Source organism: Megalobrama amblycephala, linkage group LG10 (genome assembly GCF_018812025.1).
Source record: "Megalobrama amblycephala isolate DHTTF-2021 linkage group LG10, ASM1881202v1, whole genome shotgun sequence".
NCBI classification, from domain to species: Eukaryota; Metazoa; Chordata; class Actinopteri; order Cypriniformes; family Xenocyprididae; genus Megalobrama; species Megalobrama amblycephala.
Window position 1 is genome coordinate 2,669,209 of NC_063053.1, and position 24,693 is coordinate 2,693,901.

The window sequence follows — 24,693 nt, forward strand, 5'->3', positions numbered from 1 at the left end:
ATGATCAAGGGCTGTAATGTCAGTTCAGCAGATTTGTCGTACCCCGGTAGGATTGAACAATTGCCTGTGCAATAATGAAAAGGCCAAAGAGCAAAGCGACTGAAATATTGTATTGTATAAACCCCTACGGCTTCTGCTCTGGGATTCATATGTACAGTTTACTTTATAGTCTCTTTACTCTACACTCAATATTATGCTATGGATTCATGTATAAATAACTCACAATAAAAGTACAGCCTTAGCATGGTCGAATTATTAGAAAATATTACAAATTTGTTGCATATATACACACACATATATATATATATATATATATATATATATATATATATATATATATATATAAAACGTAAATAATGATATTTAAATAATGTACAAATATCTGACATAAATAAATTACCTAATTAAAAATGGACAAACTTTTTAGGAGTAGCCACAAAAAAATATATTGAGTTATATACAGCTTCCATATATATATATATATATATATATATATATATATATATATATTTATTTATTTATTTATTTATTTATTTATTTATTTTTTTTTTTTTGAATATGTATGTATGTATGTATAGAGAATATATACAGTTGTAATAATTTTAGTCATTTTTTGTTACTTTGGTCAGTACGTAGCGCTTTCAAAGACCATTTTCAGTGTGACCAGGGCTTTCCCTGCTACCAGGAAACATTATCAGAATTTCCCTAATATTCTGGCAAGGTTCAAAGTTACGAACAAACGTTCTTCCAGTAACATTAATAAAATGTTCGTTCAAAGTTATCTGGTCTCTGTGGAAGCTTGTTTCCGCCACTAAATAAAAAAATAAAGTTAATTCTGACTTTATATCTCGCAATTCTGACTTTATATCACTCAATTCTGACTTTATAACTCGCAATTCTGACTTTATATCTCGCAATTCTGACTTTATATCATACAATTCTGACTTAATATCTCGCAATTCTGACTTTACAACTCGCAATTCTGACTTAATATCTCGCAATTCTGACTTTATATCACATAATTCTGACTTTATATCTTGCAATTCTGACTTTATATCATACAATTCTGACTTAATATCTCGCAATTCTGACTTTATATCTCGCAATTCTGACTTTACAACTCGCAATTCTGACTTAATATCTCGCAATTCTGACTTTATATCACATAATTCTGACTTTATATCTCGCAATTCTGACTTTATATCATACAATTCTGACTTAATATCTCGCGATTCTGACTTTATATCATACAATTCTGACTTAATATCTCGCAATTCTGACTTTATATCTTGCAATTCTGACTTTACAACTCGCAATTCTGACTTAATATCTCACAATTCTGACTTTATATCACGCAATTCTGACTTTACAACTCGCAATTCTGACTTTATATCACACAATTCTGACTTAATATCTCGCAATTCTGACTTTATATCATACAATTCTGACTTAATATCTCGCAATTCTGACTTTACAACTCGCAATTCTGACTTAATATCTCGCAATTCTGACTTTACAACTCGCAATTCTGACTTAATATCTCGCAATTCTGACTTTATATCACTCAATTCTGACTTTATATCTCGCAATTGTATACGCAATATAACGCAATTGAAAAAATGGCGTTCCCACCATCAGATCCATGGATGTGTTTCATGTGAACACAGTTTGTTATATAAAATGATTTCTAATATTATTTAATCTGAACAGCTTCAAAATCCTTTGTACCAAATTCTATGAAAATCTGACTAAATTTGTAGGATGTGTTTTAAAAAGCTGTGTTTATAACAAAATTTGAAACGTCAGAAAAACCAGTCAGATAGGAATTCAAACTGCCAGGTGCATGGAAAACTATCTCTGGGCTCTCAATTTGATTGAGAAGTTATACGCTAAAACTTTGTACTGTTTGCTGACATCTTGTGCACTTTCTGCCTTGAGGGCAGACCAAAACAAACAGTGAGATTATCAACTATTCAAACATACACACCAGATTTAGAAGAATTCAGAGCATAGTTGCATAACCATCTCAATCACACTGATGTGATTAGTAGTTTCGCACAGCAGACCAAAAAATGACTCATGTGTTTCATAACACCCTCTGGCATGAGAGTTAAAGTGGTCGGATGTGACAGTGGGTCAAACACATTAGAGAATCAGGGCGGAAGGGTCCTGATGGGAAGAGCTTCCTGTGCTTCTGTCAAAAAAATGACTTTCTTCCTCTGTATTTTTGACTTGTTTTCCAGTACAAATATCTCAACTTTCTTAAAATCAAGATGCATTTACTTGTGAAGCAAAATGACTAAAGATATGAAGTCTTGTTTTCTGAAAAATTAATAAAAACGAAGTGACTTCAAACTTAAAACAAGAACAAATACCTGCCAATGGGGTCAGAAAAAGTGTCTATGGATTTCTTCAGTCATTTTTACGATACCACTCAAAATAATGTTGGTGCTCAGCCTGGGAATCTCTCAAAACCAACCCTAACTTACTAACTTAATAGTGAAATGATGACCACATAACCTGCCCACAAGACTGCTTTATAGAGGAATTGAACTCATTTTATATTTGATGATTTTTACACAGTTATTGAACGAAACTGAATCAATCAGTAATATTCTGGCAAGGTTCAGTTTCTGTTGATTAAACCAATCGCCTTCATTGTATTAACTCAAATTTTTAGTTTCAATGAACTCAAAATTTTAAGGCAACCAGGTAACTAAGTTAAACCAACTATTCTTTTTTTTTCTTTTTTTTTTCTTTTTTATACAGTGTATCTATATTGTATAAAGTGCTATAGAAATAAAGGTGACTTGACTGTGGCACAAAGAACCCTATTCTCAATGTAATAATATTTCCCTCAGTGAGAGTATCATGCATAAAGCACATGTTTTTTGTAAGGTTAATGGCTTCAGTTTCCTGCTGATCATGTGTGTTTATGTGTGAAACGAGTCATTATATTAGGGTCTGAATGAGGTCTTTGCCATGGTGTGACGGGGGGCTGCAGGTCAAACATGTTTCAGTCTGGTGGGTCACTGTCCGTCTGTTCGTCTGTCTACACTAGGCACATTGTTAAACCTGCCAGCTCGCCAGTTTGTGAACGGCAGTGGGAGTCGAGGAAGGGTTCAGCGCTGCCAACAGAGAATCGATGACAACCTACATGCTGCATTTCTCATGCAAACTCTTTGAAACTCATCTCAGTCCCCAACTCTTGATGTCTTAATATTTCATACTTTTCTCTACAGTCATGATATGACTTTAAACATTTGAATGTCTTTTTCAGGTGTTTTATGCACAACCAGAATTCCGGAAAAGTTGGGATGTTTTTTTAAATTTGAATAAAATGAAAATGAAAAGACTTTCAAATCACATGAGCCAATATTTTATCCACAATAGAACATAGATAACATAAATGTTTAAACTGAAAAATTTTACAATTTTATGCACAAAATGCTACAGGTCTCAAAAAAGTTGGCAAAGGGGCAACAAATGGCTGAAAAAGCAAGAAATTTTGAAAATATTCAGCTGGGAGAACATCTAGCAACTAATTAAGTTAATTGATATCAGGTCTGTAACATGATTAGCTATAAAAGGGATGTCTTAGAGAGGCAGATTGTGGAATAATTTAACAATGTTCCTCAACGTCAAATTGCAAAGGCTTTGCAAATCTCATCATTGACAGTGCATAACATCATCAAAAGATTCAGAGAAACTGGAGAAATCTGCGTAAGGGACAAGGCCGAGGACCATCGGCATGATTGTGTCAATGACATTACTAAATAGGCCCAGGAATACTTCCAGAAACCACTGTCGGTAAACACAATCCGCCGTGCCATCTGCAGATGCCAACTAAAGCTCTATCATGCAAAAAGGAAGCCATATGTGAACATGGTCCAGAAGCGCCGTTGTGTCATGTGAGCCAAGGCTCATTTAAAATAGAGCAACATTAAATGAAAAATACGTCAAAGACAACCACAAACTCTTCAGCAGCTGGAAACCTATATCAGGCAAGAATGGGACCATCAAAACTTCAGAAACTCATAACCTCGATGCCCAGACATCTTCAAACTGCTACACTATGGTAAACATGCCAACTATTTTGAGACCTGTAGCAGGCATCAAATTTGAAATGAGCTCATTTTGTGCATAAAATTGTATAATTTCTCAGTTTAAACATTTATGTTATCTATGTTCTATTGTGAATACAAGATTTGCTCATGTGATTTGAAAGTCATTTAGTTTTCATTTTATTCAAATTAAAAAAAAAAAAAAAAAAAATGTCCCAACTTTTCCGCAATTCGGGTTGTATGCTATCTTAAAGGGGACCTATAATGCCTTTTACAAGATAAAATATAAGTCTCTGGTGTCCCCAGAATGTGTCTGTGAAGTTTCAGCTCAAAATACCCCACAGATCATTTATTATAGCTTGTCAAATTTGCCCCCATTTGGGTTTGAGCAAAAATACACTGTTTTTGTGTGTGTCCCTTTAAATGCAAATGAGCTGCTGCTCCCGGCCCCCTTTCCAGAAGAGGGTGGAGCTTTAACAGCTCAACAACAACAAAGCTGGAGAATCTCACGCAGCCAAAATGAGGATTGTCAGTAACGGTGTTCAGCCTTGCATTGTTCAAACCGGAGTCGACACTGATGGAGAGACTATAAATTATACTTTTAAGTATATTCCGATCAAAAGATTGAGTATAAGCCAAATATACTTAAACTTTTTTGTTTTCTTTCAGTATAAGTCAATTTAATTTTAAGTATATTTCTGAGAAGTACATAAAAAGTAGACTGAAAGCGTACTTTCTTTTATTTTAAGTTTAAAAGAAGTATACTAACAGCACACTTACATTTTTTTGTTTGTTTTTTGTAAGGGAGTAAGAAGGCCTGTTTTGCAAAACCCAGTTATGTAACTGTACTGCTTACTTGGCACATTGCATCTGTTGTTGTTGGGGGAAAAAATAACTCATGATTGAATACATTATGCAGTTAGTGCGGAGAACCTCAAAGGCTCGATCCGCTGCCGTCCTCCAATCACAACATGATAGAAACCTGTGAATCCACAGAAACCAGGCGAGAAACAAAAAAGATTTCTTTAGGAACTGGAACAAATCACTCTTCTTAATGCATATTCCTGGTCTTACGTGAACAATTCGTTGGTGTATGTTATTCCACACTAAAAACTATTTGCGATAATCTTGAATCAAAATGCAAATGCAATAACATCAAATAAATTCTGTTTCCTAGAAGTAAAACGAGTTGAATGCTGTTTCACAATGAGTCAACTTTATATTTCTTTCATGTTAGAGGTTTTGCATTTTATAAACCACCTAAAAGGTCTTATTTTTGGCAGAATCAGCAGGATGTCTGGATCTTCATTTGAACAGATATCACACAGGAATGTGAAATGACTGCCAAAGAGGGAAGGCTATTTCTCTGTTACGTCTCTGGAGTGATGCATTACTGAAGGTGAATGTGTCTGGCTCGACTACCATTGAGACAGTATTAATAGTGACAGGTGTGCTGGAGTCCTGCACCTCATTCACTAACGTCTGGGACTTTCACAATAACCCACACAATCGACTTTTATTGCCTCGGCTTACAGGGGCTTCACGGCGTCCAGCCTATCAGACTAAGCAGCTTAACAGCAACAGCCTTCTGAGAGCACGCTTCACCTCCACCTCCATCAATCAATCGCTGCTTACAGGCCTTCGCAAACCAAAATAAACAACTTGAGAAACTGGACTGTGTCATGAATCTATATGGGTCGGGGGCCGTGAGGGGAATGAAACGGGCTGAAACACAGAATAAAAGGGTGGATTCAGTACAGATGCATGTTATTTTACAATTTATGCTTATTTACAAAACTCAGTGCTACTGACTTTGTGCCATTTCAAACATTTCTGACACCCTGCTATCTAGTTATTGGTATCGGCCATCAAAAATAAACAATATAGGATGAATCATCAATGGAAACGCATTTGTTTATTTGCAAAAATTGAACCTTTAGGGTACAACAGCTGGGCAGAACCCTCTGGTGCTCTTCGGTCATTTTTGACCGAAAAACTTTACATTTAGTTTTTTTATAATTATTAACTTCATCGGAATGCTACGAAACTTGGTAAAGGTTTTGGCACTTGCTATGTGAAAAAAATGGACATGATTCGAAAAGGTTAAGTGGACCTGAAAAAAATAGTCACGCTCAAAAATGAGCGCATTGGAAATGAATGGAAGACGAATTTCATCTAGTGGAAACGTTTGGTACTGCGCCCAAACAAAATCTTACTGAAAGCTCATTTTTTGAGATATCAACCTCAAATTTGGAACACAACTTGTATAGATTTATGGCTTTGATTTTCTCGTAGTTTTATAGTAAAACATGTTTTGGTAAATATCTATTTCATATAAAAACAATTCTTTCAAGTGTCATCTTTAAAAAGAGACCAAATGCAAGTTTGTGCTCCAAAGCATTCGAGGTTTATGACTGTTTAAGTTATGAATAAATGGATAATAACTACTGCATATAAATAATTTAGTACCATAAAATCCCATTAAAATACAAAATATAACATAAAAAACATTATCAAATTAAAATGTAGTATTAATTTCATTGAAATAAAAAGATTTGTTCATTTTTGACTGCCATGTGAGGAGCACCAGAGGGTTAAAACGTCATATTTGTACCTTAATTACCTGTAAAAGTTATATATTACTAGTCTGAGTTACTAAACTGCACCTTTTAGGAGGTTTTAAGGCATCCTTTTGAAGGTTCTTCTCTAGCGACAAGCAGTCGTAACCCTAAAGGTAGCATTTTTGCATTTTCTTCTGAGTGTGTTTGTGTTCAGATTCAAAAATGACATGCAGATGCATTACTGTATGCTGAAAACAAAGACGAAAATAGTGATTTTTGTAGTACCTGAGTTCAAAACAATGCTTTCACATGAACAAACTTTGACACTATACGATTCAGTGTGATTGGACGAGAGAAAACGAGAGCAAGATCAGGAGGGAACGCGGCCGACGCGCTGAAATGAAAAGCCCTGAGTGAATTCTTCACCACTACAGATTTGGCATGGCTCACGGGAGCGGCAGCAGAAACAGTAAAAGGCTGGATTTGAGCGGCCGCCAGTGGAACAAGCCAACTATTTCTCATTTGGATCTGACCGGCTGATGACCCTCCTGTTGGAGAGATGGAGCTCTGGAAAAACAAAAGCGCTGGCACGGGACCGAGTGTGTGGGGAGGGACGAACCATGAGACACAAAAACAACCATGAACAGTTGATATTTTTTTAATTAAAAAAAAGGAGGGTTTACACACTGCAAAAATGATTTTCTTACTCAGTATTTTGTCTTGTTTTGCAGTACAATCTTAATAATTACATTATAAAATACATTTACTTAAGAAAAATAACTTAAGACTTGATTTCTGAAAAATGTATCAAAAATTAAGTGAGTTTATATGAAGTACAAGAAAAATATCTGTCAGTGAGGTCAGAAAAATAAACTTAATTAAATGGAGAAAAGATTTTTTTCTCACCAACTGACTTATTTTTTCTTGTTTTAGGCATAAACTTAAGAGTTAATTTTGATACATTTTCAAAAAACATATATATAATATCTTAAGCAATGTTGCTTGCAAGTAAATGTATCTTGATTTAAAGATTTAGTTTAACTTTATGTACTATAATATATGGGAGTCCATTTCCACCACAGTTGAGTAAAACATAGAATTCTTTAAGTCATAATAATCAGAAACTTTCTCATAGAAATGAAAAACGTTCTCTTATTGAGTTATTTTCTCATAATAATTAGAAAGTTTCTCATAATAATGAAAAACTTTCTCATCAAAATAAAAAACTTTCTCAATAATGAATTATTTTTTTATAATAATGAAAAACTTTCTCGTAATAATGAAAAACGTTCTCGTAATAATGAATTATTTTCTTATAATAATGAAAAACTTTCTCATAATAATGAAAAAATTTCTCGTAATAATGAATTATTTTCTTATAATAATGAAAAACTTTCTCGTAATAATGAATTATTTTTTTATAATAATGAAAAACTTTCTCGTAATAATGAATTATTTTCTTATAATAATGAAAAACTTTCTCATCAAAATAAAAAACTTTCTCAATAATGAATTTTTTTTTATAATAATGAAAAAATTTCTCGTAATAATGAATTATTTTCTTATAATAGTGAAAAACTTTTCGTAATAATGAAAAACTTTCTCGTAATAATGAAAAAATTTCTCGTAATAATGAATTATTTTCTTATAATAATGAAAAACTTTCTCATAATAATGAAAAAATTTCTCGTAATAATGAATTATTTTCTTATAATAATGAAAAACTTTCTCGTAATAATGAATTATTTTTTTATAATAATGAAAAACTTTCTCGTAATAATGAATTATTTTCTTATAATAATGAAAAACTTTCTCATCAAAATAAAAAACTTTCTCAATAATGAATTTTTTTTTATAATAATGAAAAAATTTCTCGTAATAATGAATTATTTTCTTATAATAGTGAAAAACTTTTCGTAATAATGAAAAACTTTCTCGTAATAATGAAAAAATTTCTCGTAATAATGAATTATTTTCTTATAATAATGAAAAACTTTCTCGTAATAATGAAAAACTTTCTCGTAATAATGAATTATTTTCTTATAATAATTAAACATTTTCTCATAATGAAAAACTTTCTCGTAATAATGAAAAACTTTCTCGTAATAATGAAAAACTTTCTCGTAATAATGAATTATTTTCTTATAATAATTAAACATTTTCTCATAATGAATTATTTTCTTATAATAATGAAAAACTTTCTCGTAATAATGAAAAACTTTCTTGTAATAATGAATTATTTTCTTATAATAATTAAACATTTTCTCATAATGAATTATTTTCTTATAATAATGAAAAACTTTCTCGTAATAATGAATTATTTTCTTGTAATAATGAAAACTTCCTCATAATAACGAATTATTTTCTCAAAATAATTACACATTTTCTCATAATGAATTATTTTCTCATGATAATGAATTATTTTCTCATAAAAATGAATTATTTTCTCATGATAATGAGAAACTTTCTCATAATATTGAGTTATTTTCTTGTAATAATTAGAAACGTTCTCGTAATAATGACTTAGTTTCTCATAATAATGAAAAACTTCTCGTAATAATGAAAAACTTTCTTGTAATAATTAATTATTTTCTCATAATAATGCATTATTTTCTCGTAATAATGAGTTATTTTCCCATAATAATGAAAACTTTCTCATCAAAATGAAAAACTTTCTCATAATAATGAGTTATTTTCTTGTAATAATTAGAAACATTCTCGTAAATTGAAAACAGAAAACAATTCAAAATATTAAGAAAATATATGATCATATTAATATTTATATTATATATTATAAAAATAATAGTCATTGTAAAAAATGTAAGTACAATCAACTTGAAAGTGTCACATTTCAGCTTTAATGACATTAAACTGACTTCTTTCAGTTGATTCTGGAATTTTTTTAATGGCTTAACTAATTTTGATGAGTTGAAGTAATGTAAAAACTTATGTTGTCATAATATACAGTGTATATTAATCACTGATTTGTAAACATTTCTTTTGTGTAAAGTGTAAAATGATTTAATATCCCTACTTTTCAGACTCAATATCCTTACTTTTCCATGACGTCTCCACATGTGAGATTCTTTGAGTTCCGGCCAAACCGATGAGAGGGTGTTTGTTCTGCAAAAGAGTGATGCACAAACGAAGAGTGAGGGCAGGACATGTGCTTGTGCGTTTGAGGCTGCGGTGCTGTTGTTGATCCTAACAAAACACACAAAATTCAACAGGCAGGGGCCAGATATCGTGTGTCAGTGCGATGTTTATTACCGAGGCCCCGTTTGGCTGTGGAATGACTGAGAGGAGAAGCTCTCGTGTGTTTTACACTCAACCCCCTCTGAAAAAGCCTGAAAGAGAAAAGCTCCACATATCCGCCAGCTTTGCAGAGGCCTGCCCCCAATTATCCTCCCACAAAGCTGCTAAAAAACAACAAAAATATCTGACCGGGCAGAACGTTTGATGTTGCCACGCAGTGTTTGACAGAGAGCAGGACGGCTTTGAATAGAGAGGTCTGCGTGAACTCGCCTGCCCCTGTTCAACATTTGGAAACGAGGCTCGGGGAAGCAAATGCCATCGGATTGGAAGCAGCTGTTGAGTTGGAGAAACATGGTTTTAAACAGGGCCGTATGTGCCAAAACGTCTAAAAATGTCACTCGCTAGCAGCTTCGACTGATATGCTTCACCACAACTGACAGCCCTTGTTGAACAACACTCACAATTAATAGGAAATGAACACTTGGTTGATTTAATATGTTCAATAAAATAAATAGCGAAACTTCTGACCCAGAGCCATGTGCTGCAGTGATGGGGTGCGGAGAGGTGAAACTTTGTTCAGAAACAGGAAGAAACAGGTCTGCGCTCTGGGAACATTCTGGACCTTTCCAAGGGTTTGGCTCATGCACCCGTCAGAGCGTTTGTGTACACTGTCAAGCGTCAAGATCTGAGCTAAAAGAGGCTTTAAATGAGAGAGGAATGTTGCAGCATTGTGGGAACGCTCGATCCGGACATCAAAGGGATCAGAAAACTTACCGTTGGCTGCGAAGCCTGTCATTCACAGATAATAAACAGCATTGTTCGGCCTTCTGTGGCACACATGTCTCTTTGATGAAATCTCTTCCCATCTGACAGGTGTACGTGTTTCCAGAAAAACATCTCGGCTGGAGGAATATTGGAATCGCCTGCAAAGAAGAGCAGAAGCCTTGAATGGTCTATTTTAAAGTTAAAATATAACACAAATTCACTGCAAAATATGATGAATATGATTGAAAAATGTCTATTTTTTTGTAAAATCTCTCTTATTAGATGACTGGAAATATCAGTGTTGTTATTGTTCATTAAAACTAACTATAATTTTTTTTTTTTTTTGTTAATTAAAATAAGCCTGAAATAAAAGGAAATATAAATATTAGATAGAGACTTAAAAATTTAAAGTTGCATATTGAAGAATTAAAATTATTCAAACTAAAACTGAAATACTAAATACTAAAACTTAAGCTGAAATTGAAACAACCCTATAGCAACATATTAAAAACTGAATATGTTAGTAGAAATGCCCTAGTAGCCACCTAGAACACCCTAGCAACCCCATAGCAACGTGCTAAAACAACTCGAAATAGTAATGCCCTGGCAACAACTTAGAACACCCTAGCAACTCCATAGCAACGTGTTAAAAACAACTCAGAAAAGTAATGTCCTGGCAACAACTTAGAACACCCTAGCAACTCCATAGCAACGTGTTAAAAACAATTCAGAATAGTAATGCCCTGGCAACAACCTAGAATACCCTAGCAACCCCATAGCAAGATGCTAAAAACAACTCTGAATAGTAATGCCCTGGCAACAACCTAGAACACCCTAGCAACCCCATAGCAACATGCTAAAAACAACTCTGAATAGTAATGCCCTGGCAACAACCTAGAACACCATATCAACCCCATAGCAACATGCTAAAAACAACTCTGAATAGTAATGCCCTGGCAACAACCTAGAACACCCTAGCAACCCCATAGCAACATGCTAAAAACAACTCTGAATAGCAATGCCCTGGCAACAACCTAGAACACCCTAGCAACCCCATAGCAACATGCTAAAAACAACTCTGAATAGCAATGCCCTGGCAACAACCTAGAACACCCTAGCAACCCCATAGCAACATGCTAAAAACAACTCTGAATAGCAATGCCCTGGCAACAACCTAGAACAGCCTAGCAACCCCATAGCAAGATGCTAAAAACAACTCGTAATAGTAAGGCTCTGGCAGCCACCTAGAACACCCTAGCAACCCCATAGCAACATGCTAAAAACAACTCTGAATAGCAATGCCCTGGCAACAACCTAGAACACCCTAGCAACCCCATAGCAACATGCTAAAAACAACTCAGAATAGTATTGCCCTGGCAACAACCTAGAACACCCTAGCAACCCCATAGCAACATGCTAAAAACAACTCTGAATAGTAATGCCCTGGCAACAACCTAGAACACCATATCAACCCCATAGCAACATGCTAAAAACAACTCTGAATAGTAATGCCCTGGCAACAACCTAGAACACCCTAGCAACCCCATAGCAACATGCTAAAAACAACTCTGAATAGCAATGCCCTGGCAACAACCTAGAACACCCTAGCAACCCCATAGCAACATGCTAAAAACAACTCTGAATAGCAATGCCCTGGCAACAACCTAGAACACCCTAGCAACCCCATAGCAACATGCTAAAAACAACTCTGAATAGCAATGCCCTGGCAACAACCTAGAACAGCCTAGCAACCCCATAGCAAGATGCTAAAAACAACTCGTAATAGTAAGGCTCTGGCAGCCACCTAGAACACCCTAGCAACCCCATAGCAACATGCTAAAAACAACTCGGAATAGTAATGCCCTGACAACAACCTAGAACACCCTAGCAACCTCATAGCAAAACACTAAAAACAACTTAGTATAGTAATGTCTTAGCAACCGCTCAGAACACTCTAGCAACCCCATAGCAAGATGCTAAAACAACTCGGAATAGTAATGCCCTGGCAACAACCTAGAACACCCTAGCAACCCCATAGCAACATGCTAAAAACTACTCGGAATAGCAGTGCCCTGGCAACAACCTAGAACACCCTAGCAACCCCATAGCAACATGCTAAAAACAACTCTGAATAGCAATGCCCTGGCAACAACCTAGAACACCCTAGCAACCCCATAGCAACATGCTAAAAACAACTCTGAATAGTAATGCCCTGGCAACAACCTAGAACAGCCTAGCAACCCCATAGCAAGATGCTAAAAACAACTCGTAATAGTAAGGCTCTGGCAGCCACCTAGAACACCCTAGCAACCCCATAGCAACATGCTAAAAACAACTCGGAATAGTAATGCCCTGACAACAACCTAGAACACCCTAGCAACCTCATAGCAAAACACTAAAAACAACTTAGTATAGTAATGTCTTAGCAACCGCTCAGAACACTCTAGCAACCCCATAGCAAGATGCTAAAACAACTCGGAATAGTAATGCCCTGGCAACAACCTAGAACACCCTAGCAACCCCATAGCAACATGCTAAAAACTACTCGGAATAGTAGTGCCCTGGCAACAACCTAGAACACCCTATCAACACCATAACAACATGTTAAAAACAATTCAGAATAGTAATGCCCTGGCAACAACCTAGAACACCCTAGCAACCCCATAGCAACATGCTAAAAACAACTCATAATTTGGTAATGCCCTGGAAACAACCTAGAACACCCTGGCAACTACAAAGCAACGTGCCAAAGACAACTCGTAATAGTAATGCCCTGACAACAACCTAGAACACTCTAGCAACTCCATAGCAACATGCTAAAAATAACTTGCAATAGTAATGCCCTGGCAACAACCTAGAACACCCTAGCAACCCCATAGCATCATGCCTAAAACAACTCGGAATACGTTAGTAGTAACGCTCTGGACATCCTAGCAACCCCATAGCAACAACTCAGAATACTTTAGTAATGCCTTGGCAACCACCCTAGCAAATGCATAGTAACATTTTCAACAAACAAACATAGCAGTGAAGCTACATTTGAAATGTAGTTCTGTCATGACATCGGGCATAGTAATGGGTATGACAATGTTGATATTTTTGGTCTTGGCGGAATAGATCTGCTACGCTGCTGTTATAGGTTTTTGCTGCTGCAGAGCAAGTACGGGACTTGCTACTGCCAATACATACACAACAAGCTGCTGTGAGCAAGTAAGACATGCTGCTGCTGTACAATGTAGCGTACATGAATAACCTGTAGCAGATCTGTACAGGTGGAGCTGGGGAAGGTGGAGGGTTTCTGAAAGCTGCACTGCACTGCTAAGGCCACTAAACCTTCCCTACTAAAGTATTTTGAAGGTTGAGCACGCAAGCTTATTGGCTACTGAACTTTGTATTTATTCCATCTGGTGTCACTAGTGACTCATAAATGACACGCTTCACCTTCAACAGCCGGGAAAACAAGTCACACAACTGAAACCTCCTCCTGTGTGAAGCTGACATATTTATGGGTGTGATCTTGAATGACGGTCACCTTCACTCACTAAAGCAGCAGGGCGCCTAACAAGGGTACTGGGTTAATTCTTCTAATTCACATCATCAGGATCTCGTGCAGATGTACAGGAAGTGTTTTCAATATAGGCACCATAATAATTAGGCCAACCAATTCAATACCCTGCATTTTGAATCTGCTGTTTGGGATATAATTAGTATGCATTATTTCTCATACTTCAAAGCTCAGGTGTGTTTATAAGCCCCTCTGAATAATGGAAACTCGCTTGCAGGAACATTAGAGATGGAAAAAACAATTGCTAGGCTACTTTTGTCTTCTTTTAATACAAAGCATGTGCTATCTGAATGAATTTAGCAAGAATCGAGTATATAGAAGGGGAACAGCTGCCAAATTCAGTCTCATGTTGTTGTAAACCTTCTTTCTGCATTGAAACACAAAAGAACACGTTTTTAACAATCTCCAATCTGCTGTTTACCATACAGTGAGTGGAGGTTTACCACGCTCATAAAAAACCACCAGAAAAGGTCGTTTTTGTAACTTGTGCATTAAATTCCAAGGCTTGACGGTAGAAATCACTGTTTATGTCCGATCCGATAGCTTACATCCGATCAGATTACTTTTGGACAACTGGGCCCTGGATATTTCAGCTCACTGTTACAGGTGCCTGGAGAAATGTCCCATGTTTCTGCATGGGAAAACATCACAATTGTCTTCATATAATATAATTACATTTAATTTTTTCTCTTCTGCAAAAGTCTTGATGCCTTGCGTTTGTAATTTGGAAAAGTTTAACTGTGCTGTTTGTGGTGGGAACCTTCATGAAATAATCTTTTCATCACCTCAAATGACAGAAATCATTCAGCCCTTTTTTCTTGGAAAGCTGAGGACAACACACCCACAGAGCACCACCTAAACCTCCCATGAGCACCTGCTCTACCACTTCATCAGATGGCCGCTAACAATCAGGTGACAGCTGTGAGTCATGACAGAATGACATGTTTTCATACGTCACACACACACACACACACACACACACACACACACACAGAAACACGAGCACTAGCTGTTCTTCAGGTTGGACAGGCAGATCCTTTTGTTCCGACTGCTGCCGGTCAAACATGCCCCTGCACGGCTGCTGCTGCGCCCAGGCAACTGTAGCCATCGGCGACACTAAACATGTTTTCAGTAAATATTTTCTGCCTCTCTGAATGCCAGAAAGGAAAGCATGACAAAGATGACTATGCTATTTCTGAGAAGTGAGAGTTTATTACCTATTTTTTGTACCAAAACTGTACATTTAAAACAAAAAAATTATATTTTTATATATATATATATATATATATATATATATATATATATATATATATATATATATTTTAAAATATTGTACAGTTGTATTATTTTGTATATTAATTATTTATATTTAATGTAATTAAAACAAATGTACAATATTTATAAAAAATAAATATATAATACATAATACATAGATATAGTATTCTTTCTTTTTTAAATATTAAAAATGAAACATTATATAAAAATACAAAATACAAAACAACAATACTAAAACAATACTAAAATATTATATATATATTTATATATACAATATTTGACTAGTTCAATACTAAAAAATATAAAATTAGAATTTAACAAGAATTTTTAAAAATGATATATTTACTCCATATTGTACATTTAAAATTTTTATATATATGTATTTTATATTATTTTGTATTTTATGTATTATACTTAATACATTTTTGTTTATTATTACTGTACAATATTACTGCACTATATATATATATATATATATATATATTTTTTTTTTTTTTTAAATAAAAATATATTTTTTTAAATTATATATATAACTTGATAAATATTGTACAGTTGTTGTATAAAACACTAATAAATAATAACAATAAATAAAAATTAAATATTATATTAAATATAAAATACAAACCAGCTCAACTGTACAATACACACACACACACACACACACACACACACATATATATATATATATAAAATCAGAATTTAATAAGAATTATTCAAATTTATATATCTAGTACAGTTGTACTGTTTTGTATTTTATATTTGATATAATATTTTATTTATTATTATTTATTAGTTTTTTTGTACAACAACTGTACAATATTTATACAATCACACACACACACAGCATTCATAACACACAGACAGTTGCATATATTTTCTTGGTGCACTGTAAACCCATCCACCATTTCTGATGAACTCATGACGGTGCATCATTTCCCTGTAATCATGTAACCTCACACTGTCACACACCCACATTCACCTTCCTGCATCACAAAAGCATGATGGAAACTGAATGCTGAGTCTTTGTCTCGCTCCATTTAAAGGCGGAAAGAGTCGCACATTCCCGTCCGCAGTGGAATGACAGCATTGTTCTGGTGACCTGCTGCTTATCTCTGAACAGAGCGGCCAGCACAGACACTGTTGTGTTTCCCAGGCAATCTGTTTACATGAGCAGACACAACACATGCATGTCACATGGATGAGTAATGTTACTGCATGCACAGCGGGGGGATGATGCAATTCATCTGGTGATGTAAGACAGACAGAGAGAAAGATCTGGACATGGAAGATATGTACTGATAGAGGCACTGATCAACACACACACAGAGAGGAGTTCTAATGATTCATTTGGTTACTTTGCAACATTTACTTTTTTGAATTCAGGAATAACTTTTAAGAGATTACGCAATATTGTGCAAACAGTCCCAGTTAAAGGGCATCATCATGCACAATGCACAGCGTACTTACAGACTTTATTCTCAATACGGCACAGTGCATTAATGCTTTCATAAAATGAAAACTATATAACAATGTGTGTGCGTGTGTGTGTGAGAGAGAGTGAATATAAATATATATATATATATATATATATATATATATATATAATAATATTTATATTCACTTTTTTTTTGCTATTTATATATAGTTTTCATTTTATGAAAGCTATAATGCATATTATATATTATTAAAAAATATATATTTTTTATATTTAATGTAATATTTAATTTTTATTTGTACAATATTTATAAAAATTGTACAATATTTATACATTTATAAGTTTTATTAGTAATATAGTTTACATTTCATAAAAGCTATAATGCATATTATATATTATTAAAAATATATATTTTATATATAATGTAATATTTCATGTTTATTATTACAATTGTACAATATTTATAAATATTATATTATGTTCACTTTTTGATTTTTTTCCTTTTAAAAATATAAAAAATTAAAAATATTACATTTTTATTTGTATTTAATTTTTATTATTACAACAATTGTACAATATTTATAAATTTATATTATATTATATACACTATTTCTTCTATTTCCAAATGAAATATATTAAATATAAAAAAATATAAATTGCAAATAATGTATTTTTTTTATTATTTATTGTTATTAGCTTTCCCGTACAACTGTACAATATATATATATATATATATCAGTTTTATTAATTTTCATTTTATCAAAGCAATAATGCATATTATATATTATTAAAATATGTATATTATATTTTTATAAGTAATATTTAATTTTTATTACAACAATTGTACAATATTTTTTTTAAAAATGAAACAAAATATTTTCTTTTAACAATATTTCAAAATAATGAAATATATTCAATATAAAAAATATAAAACAAAAAATATAATATTTATTTTTTATTATTTATTATCTTTTTCTGTACAACTGTACAATATATTTATGATTTAGAATTTGCTTTTCTGAATTCAGCAATAATGTTTAAGAGATTATGCAATATTGTGCAATATTGTGCAGCCAGTTAAAGGCTGTCATCATACACAATGCACAGCATACTTACAGACTTTATTCTCAATACGGCACCGTGCATTATTGCTTTCATAAAATGAAAGCTACAGTAAAGCATGAAAGCACATTTTCATTATAATGATCTACAGTATATTCTCACATTATGAGGGTTAAATCATCAATGATACCTTCCCTAGTTCAGAAGAACATCTGATTCAAAGCAAAATTATTAGGCTAAAACCTTGAAAATCAAATTATCATTCGACACATACACCATGTCGAGGTCTCAAACATAAACATGAGTGTTAATACATCACAATATCTCAATGCTCTTATCAGCATGAGCCAAGGTTGAACATATCTGTGTTGAGTGAGACACATTTGTAGAATATAAAGCGATCTGCTGCAGCTGCTTTTTGCTGTAGAACGGTTGCCATGGTAACTAAGCGGCTAGCCGGCACTGACCTCACAGTTTGCTTTGAACAGATGCTTCAGTGATGATGTGCAGGAAGTCGAGTTGTTCCTGGTGTAGAAAAACACGACTGCACAAATGCAAGAGGAGTGGGGCTTTTTTAATACAGATGCACTCAAAAACATATGTAAGATTTATGTATTGGAATTGCATATAAAATTGCCAAACATGTGGGTTGCACAGTTTTAAAGGGTTAGTTCACCCGAAAATGAAATTTCTGTCATTTATTATTCACCCTCATGTCGTTCCACACCTGTAAGACCTTCGTTCATCTTCAGAGCACAAATTAAGATATTTTTGATGAAATCTGGTGGCTCAGTGAGGCCTGCATTGACAGCAAGATTAACACTTACAATGTCCAGAAAGCTACTAAAGACGTATTTAAAACAGTTCATGTGACTACAGTGGTTCATCCTTAATATTATAAAGCGACGAGCAGTGCAAGATGAGCATTTGCAGTTAAAAAGTATATAATTTTTCATTTTTTTTTAAAGAAAATGGCTCTTATTCCTCGTCTGGGATCATGTAGAGCTCTTTGAAGCTGCACTGAAACTGACATTTGGACTTTCAACCCGTTGAACCCCAGTGAAGTCCACTATATGGAGAAAAATCCTGGAATATTTTCCTCAATAACCTTTTCATTTGAATAACATGATATGATAAAGACTTTTCCGTTTATGAAATACCCTCAAAAGACACAACAACATGATTATAAAGGAGAAACTGGTCAGAAAAAATAACATTTTTACACAGGCGTTGATTAACAGCCAAAGAATTATAATTCCGAAAAGGCACTAATCAGTAATTCTGCACATTTATTAACTTGCATTACAAAGTTTATTTGTGCAACAGTGATGTGAACGGGAGGATGTGAAGATGCCAATTTTGTACTAATCAATTTGCACTTTAGACAGTCGAGACATCATTTTCCACTCATTAGGATGTAATTTGTTATTGTGAAGCAGACAGCGCCCTTTGACACCAAATTTAATTTCATCCCAGTCTCAAACATCCCTTTTGGATCATGTTAATGAAGTATTGAGCATAAATAAAATCATTTAGTCTGAAGTTCAAGCACAGAAATGACTCACTTCACAGAAACAGAAATCAATTAGCCTGCAGCGCTCCACTGGTTAAACTGGACTTTTTAGTTCAAAAGAGGAAGAGATTGCAGGAGTTGTTCAGTGACGGTGCTGAATGTCTATATTTTGACTTAAAAACACTGAAAAAAGAATAAATTGACATTATTATGGTGCTTCTCATATATTCTTGAACCAAATTTGGTTTGTTTTTAAATTCCGTTCAGGGGAATTTGATCTGAAATAGACTGTAAACTATTGTACATCTATTACACTTGTAAATGTAAGCATCTCAAATAAAACTATAAATATCTTTTAATTATTTAATGCCACTAACCTGATAAATATGGTCGAATCCAGTGAATTGTTCTTCCTCAAAGGCTTGTAAACACAATGTTGTTTTCAGACAGAATCAATCATCCTCCGACTCCTGGAAGTTGCACAGAAACACACAATCAGATTGAAACGGCTCATTTCAGTCAGTTATTGTCATTTTTGCCTGCATTATGTACAAACCCGATTCCAAAAAAAGTTGGGACACTGTACAAATTGTGAATAAAAACAGAATGCAATGATGTGGAATTTTCAAATTTCAATATTTTATTCAGAATACAACATAGATGACATATCAAATGTTTAAACTGAGAAAATGTATCATTTTAAGGGAAAAATAAGTTGATTTTAAATTTCATGGCATCAACACATCTCAAAAAAGTTGGGACAAGGCCATGTTTACCACTGTGTGGCATCCCCTCTTCTTTTTATAACAGTCTGTAAACGTCAAGGAGACAAGTTGCTCAAGTTTAGGAATAGGAATGTTGTCCCATTCTTGTCTAATACAGGCTTCTAGTTGTTCAACTGTCTTAGGTCTTCTTTGTCGCATCTTCCTCTTTATGATGCGCCAAATGTTTTCTATGGGTGAAAGATCTGGACTGCAGGCTGGCCATTTCAGTACCCGGATCCTTCTTCTACGCAGCCATGATGTTGTAACTGATGCAGTATGTGGTCTGGCATTGTCATGTTGGAAAATGCAAGGTCTTCCCTGAAAGAGACGACATCTGGATGGGAGCATATGTTGTTCTAGAACTTGGATATACCTTTCAGCATTGATGGTGCCTTTCCAGATGTGTAAGCTGCCCGTGCCACACGCACTCATGCAACCCCATACCATCAGAGATGCAGGCTTCTGAACTGAGCGCTGATAACAACTTGGGTTGTCCTTGTCCTCTTCAGTCCGGATGACGTGGCGTCCCAGTTTTCCAAAAAGAACGTCAAATTTTGATTCGTCTGACCACAGAACAGTTTTCCACTTTGCCACAGTTCATTTTAAATGAGCCTTGGCCCAGAGAAAACGCCTGCGCTTCTGGATCATGTTTAGATATGGCTTCTTTTTTGACCTATAGAGTTTTAGCCGGCAACGGCGAATGGCACGGTGGATCGTGTTCACCGACAATGTTTTCTGGAAGTATTCCTGAGCCCATGTTGTGATTTCCATTACAGTAGCATTCCTGTATGTGATGCAGTGCCGTCTAAGGGCCCGAAGATCACAGGCATCCAGTATGGTTTTCCGGCCTTGACCCTTACGCACAGAGATTGTTCCAGATTCTCTGAATCTTTGGATGATATTATGCACTGTGGATGATGATAACTTCAAACTCTTTGCAATTTTTCTCTGAGAAACTCCTTTCTGATATTGCTCCATTGGGGAAATTGGTGATCCTCTGCCCATCTTGACTTCTGAGAGACACTGCCACTCTGAGAGGCTCTTTTTATACCCAATCATGTTGCCAATTGACCTAATAAGTTGCAAATTGGTCCTCCAGCTGTTCCTTATATGTACATTTAACTTTTCCGGCCTCTTATTGCTACCTGTCCCAACTTTTTTGGAATGTGTAGCTCTCATGAAATCCAAAATGAGCCAATATTTGGCATGACATTTCAAAATGTCTCACTTTCAACATTTGATATGTTATCTATATTCTATTGTGAATAAAATATAAGTTTATGAGATTTGTAAATTATTGCATTCCTTTTTTATTCACAATTTGTACAGTGTCCCAACTTTTTTGGAATCAGGTTTGTATAAATGAATGTATTAATGTAACAAACAGACATTCTATTATATTATTTATTACTGCTGTCAAATCGATTAATTGCAACTAACATAAAAGTTTGTGTGTGTATATATATATATATATATATATATATATATATATATATATATAAAAACACACACACACGCAATCATATATTTTTTAAACATTTTATTAATGTTTTTTGGCTCACGCTGTGTAAAAATACATTGAGTGCTTTGAAAGGGCTGTTTTTCAAGTGTCCGATCCTCAAGGCTCCTTGTCCATCCTCTGCTGATTGTTGCTATGGTGACAATAAGAGTGAAGCAGCCTTTGATGTGCAGCTCCAAACACACAACAGCATGAAAGAGAATACAGTGACTGCACAACTCTCTGTGTGTGTGTGTGTGTGTGTGTGTGTGTGTGTGTGTGTGTGTGAGAGAGTCTTTGTGTGTGTGAGTGTGTCTAAGAGAGAGTCTCTGTGTGTGTGTGTGTGTGTGTGTGTGTGTGTGTGTGTGTCTGTCTGAGAGAGTCTTTGTGTGTGTGAGTGTGTCTAAGAGAGAGTCTGTGTGTGTGTGTGTGTGTGTGTGTGTGTTTGTGAGTGTGTGTCTGTGAGAGAGAGAGTGTGTGTGTGAGTGTGTGTGTTTGAGTCTCTGTGTGTGTTCAGTGAGAGAGAAAGAGTCTCTGTGTGTAAGTGTGTGTGTGTGTGTGTGTGTGTGTGTGTCCATTCTTAATATTATTGAATTTAGTGAGTTTATTAGTTAAAGACATGCTGCCGAACACCCTCAGGTGTTTTCTTGTATATTTTATCACAAAAACAAATTAAAAGTCAAACACTTTTTTTCTATTAAAGCTCTGTTGATTTCTAAACCCAGTAATAATAGGGGTGGGTGATATGACCAAAATCTTATTTCACAATGTAAGTAATTTTGTTTCACAACTATAATATATACAACACAGTTATTTTAGTTATTTTATTGTTTATTTACTTGCTATTAAAATATGAAGAAAGATGCAAATAACAAACAATATACACATACGTATATACCACCTGGGTTATTAAAGGTAATTGAAACTAAAACGAAAATCATAAAATAAAATAAAATACATTAAAACAAACTAAACACATTTTATTTCAGCTAGTTTCTTATTTTCATTTAGTTTAACTTGATGTACTAAAAATGAATAAAAACTATATATAATATATTAACTTATAAAAATGACAAAAACACAACTAAATTACTAAAACTAACTCAAATTAAAATTAAAACAAAAAATATATAAATTAAAACCATTTCAAAATATTAATGAAAACTTTATACAATTTTTACATTTTACATTTTTATAGCAATAATACTTCATGCAAAAATTAAAAGCAATTCCTCAAAGGAATAGTGCAGCAAGAGGCTGATCTATCCCTTTAAGATAAGTTTGAGGTGTAAAGCAGGATAAAAATCACTAATTCATCAGTTTTGATGAGGTAAGCACAATAACAGCATGGCTTTGATGTGCATCTTGAATCCGTAATGAAGCCTCTCATATCAAGGTAATTCGGTTAATTCTCTAATAAGCCTACTGTGAAAAATTCTGCCTCTTTGAAATGGAAAACAGAAGCGTGTTCTTTGAGTTTGAATGAGTGAACTGGAGTGCTTGCATCATCATAAACATCACTCCACCGCGGTAAGGAGTTCAACGGCCTATTGTTAGAAAGACTCTTTCTTCTGAATTATCCGTTGGCACCTGAAGGACAGGTTGAAGCTATAAGAAGATGATAAATGATAAACAGTTCCGGGTTTCCTTGTTCCGCGTTCCAGCTTGCTTTGGACCAATGGCTCTTTTAATTGGATTCCATTGTTTCCATGGAAACCAGCTTTCATCCTCCAGCTAAAGGAACATGTGAATCCTTTAAACAACCACCATGTATATTTTTATATACTTTAATGCAAAAGTTTCATTTTGTTATGGTTCAAAATTTATTAGCATAAAGTGAGTGCAAATTTGGACAGCAGGTGGCGCTAGAGGGATTGAGTTAGAGACTCCAAATTTGCTATGGTGACAGTTTAGACTGTCCTCTATCAGTGTGCCAAATTTCATAACTTTCCCACAAGGGCTGCCATAGACTATTAGCCTATATCACATCCATATGGACTATCGGGCGGTAATCTTAAAACCCTTACAAGTCACGTTAACTTGTTTTTCTTTTGCTGCATGTGCTGAGAGATAAGAAATGCAGAGACAAAGAACATTAGCTAGAGAAGCATGTAATCATCATCGCTGGCTCCGTCCCTGTTGTATATAACAACAACGACGACGTGTGCGAGAAACTCACGCTCCCGCTGCGAGATGCCTTCTGTCTGCAGCGCTGAGCGTGAAGTGTCTGGATGAGTAAACTGTTTACGGAGCCGAAGAGAGAAAAACTCCATATGAACCCAAGCAAAGAAACTACTAAAACCCAAAGGGAGCTTCTGTCCAGTGAACAGAAATATCTTAGGGTGGAGATTCAGATGGATAAAGACAAAATATGCCCTGTTGTGCAAGTCAATCTTGACAGAATGAGTTCCGATGTTCACATATACAGCAATGTTTATGCAAAGCGACCGTAAATCATTGAATTTCTGGTGACCATTGGTGATGCAAATAAGAGAAATTTTTCAAAAGCGACAGCCAGTTAAGTAGGTCTCTAATAACATTATTTAATCTGTAACATTTGAACTGAATTGAGCTGGAAAATGACTTTGCAACATCGAAAAACTGAATTGAATCAATCCTAAACTGACTTGAGCTGAATAATAGCTGAAATTGATGACTTTGACAACATTATTACGGTTATTTTGCTGTTTATAAATGCAAAGTATGCCTATATAATAAATAATAAATATGCTTGAACATTTTGAGTGTACTCACTTCATTCGCATGTGAAATTCGCTTTATTCGCGCGTGAAATTCACTTCACAACAGATGCGAATTCGCGTCATGAGTGGGGCTCTCCCTCTCCTATAAATATGTGTCCCAGATTTTTCCACTTCTTTCTGCACACTTCCTCTGATTAAACACAACTTGTCAGTGGGAAAGTATATGTGAAATAC

At 34.5% G+C, this 24,693-nt stretch overlaps 1 long non-coding RNA gene across 5 annotated transcripts in view; it reads right to left on the reverse strand.

Annotated features, from left to right (window-relative positions):
- LOC125276464 overlaps positions 1–24,693 on the reverse strand; it is a 48,728-nt gene that overhangs the window by 5,259 nt on the left and 18,776 nt on the right. The window contains exons 4-8 of one of the 5 annotated variants that reach the window (XR_007186669.1): positions 19,873–19,965; positions 16,465–16,643; positions 10,655–10,803; positions 9,682–9,748; positions 5,651–5,789 (exon numbers count right to left, since the gene is read on the reverse strand). This is a non-coding gene — a long non-coding RNA (uncharacterized LOC125276464). Of the gene's footprint in view, positions 1–5,650; positions 5,790–9,681; positions 9,749–9,807; positions 10,571–10,654; positions 10,804–16,464; positions 16,644–18,961; positions 19,679–19,872; positions 19,966–24,693 lie in introns of those variants that run through there. The other 4 variants (XR_007186667.1, XR_007186668.1, XR_007186670.1 and 1 more) reach the window with 4 other exon arrangements.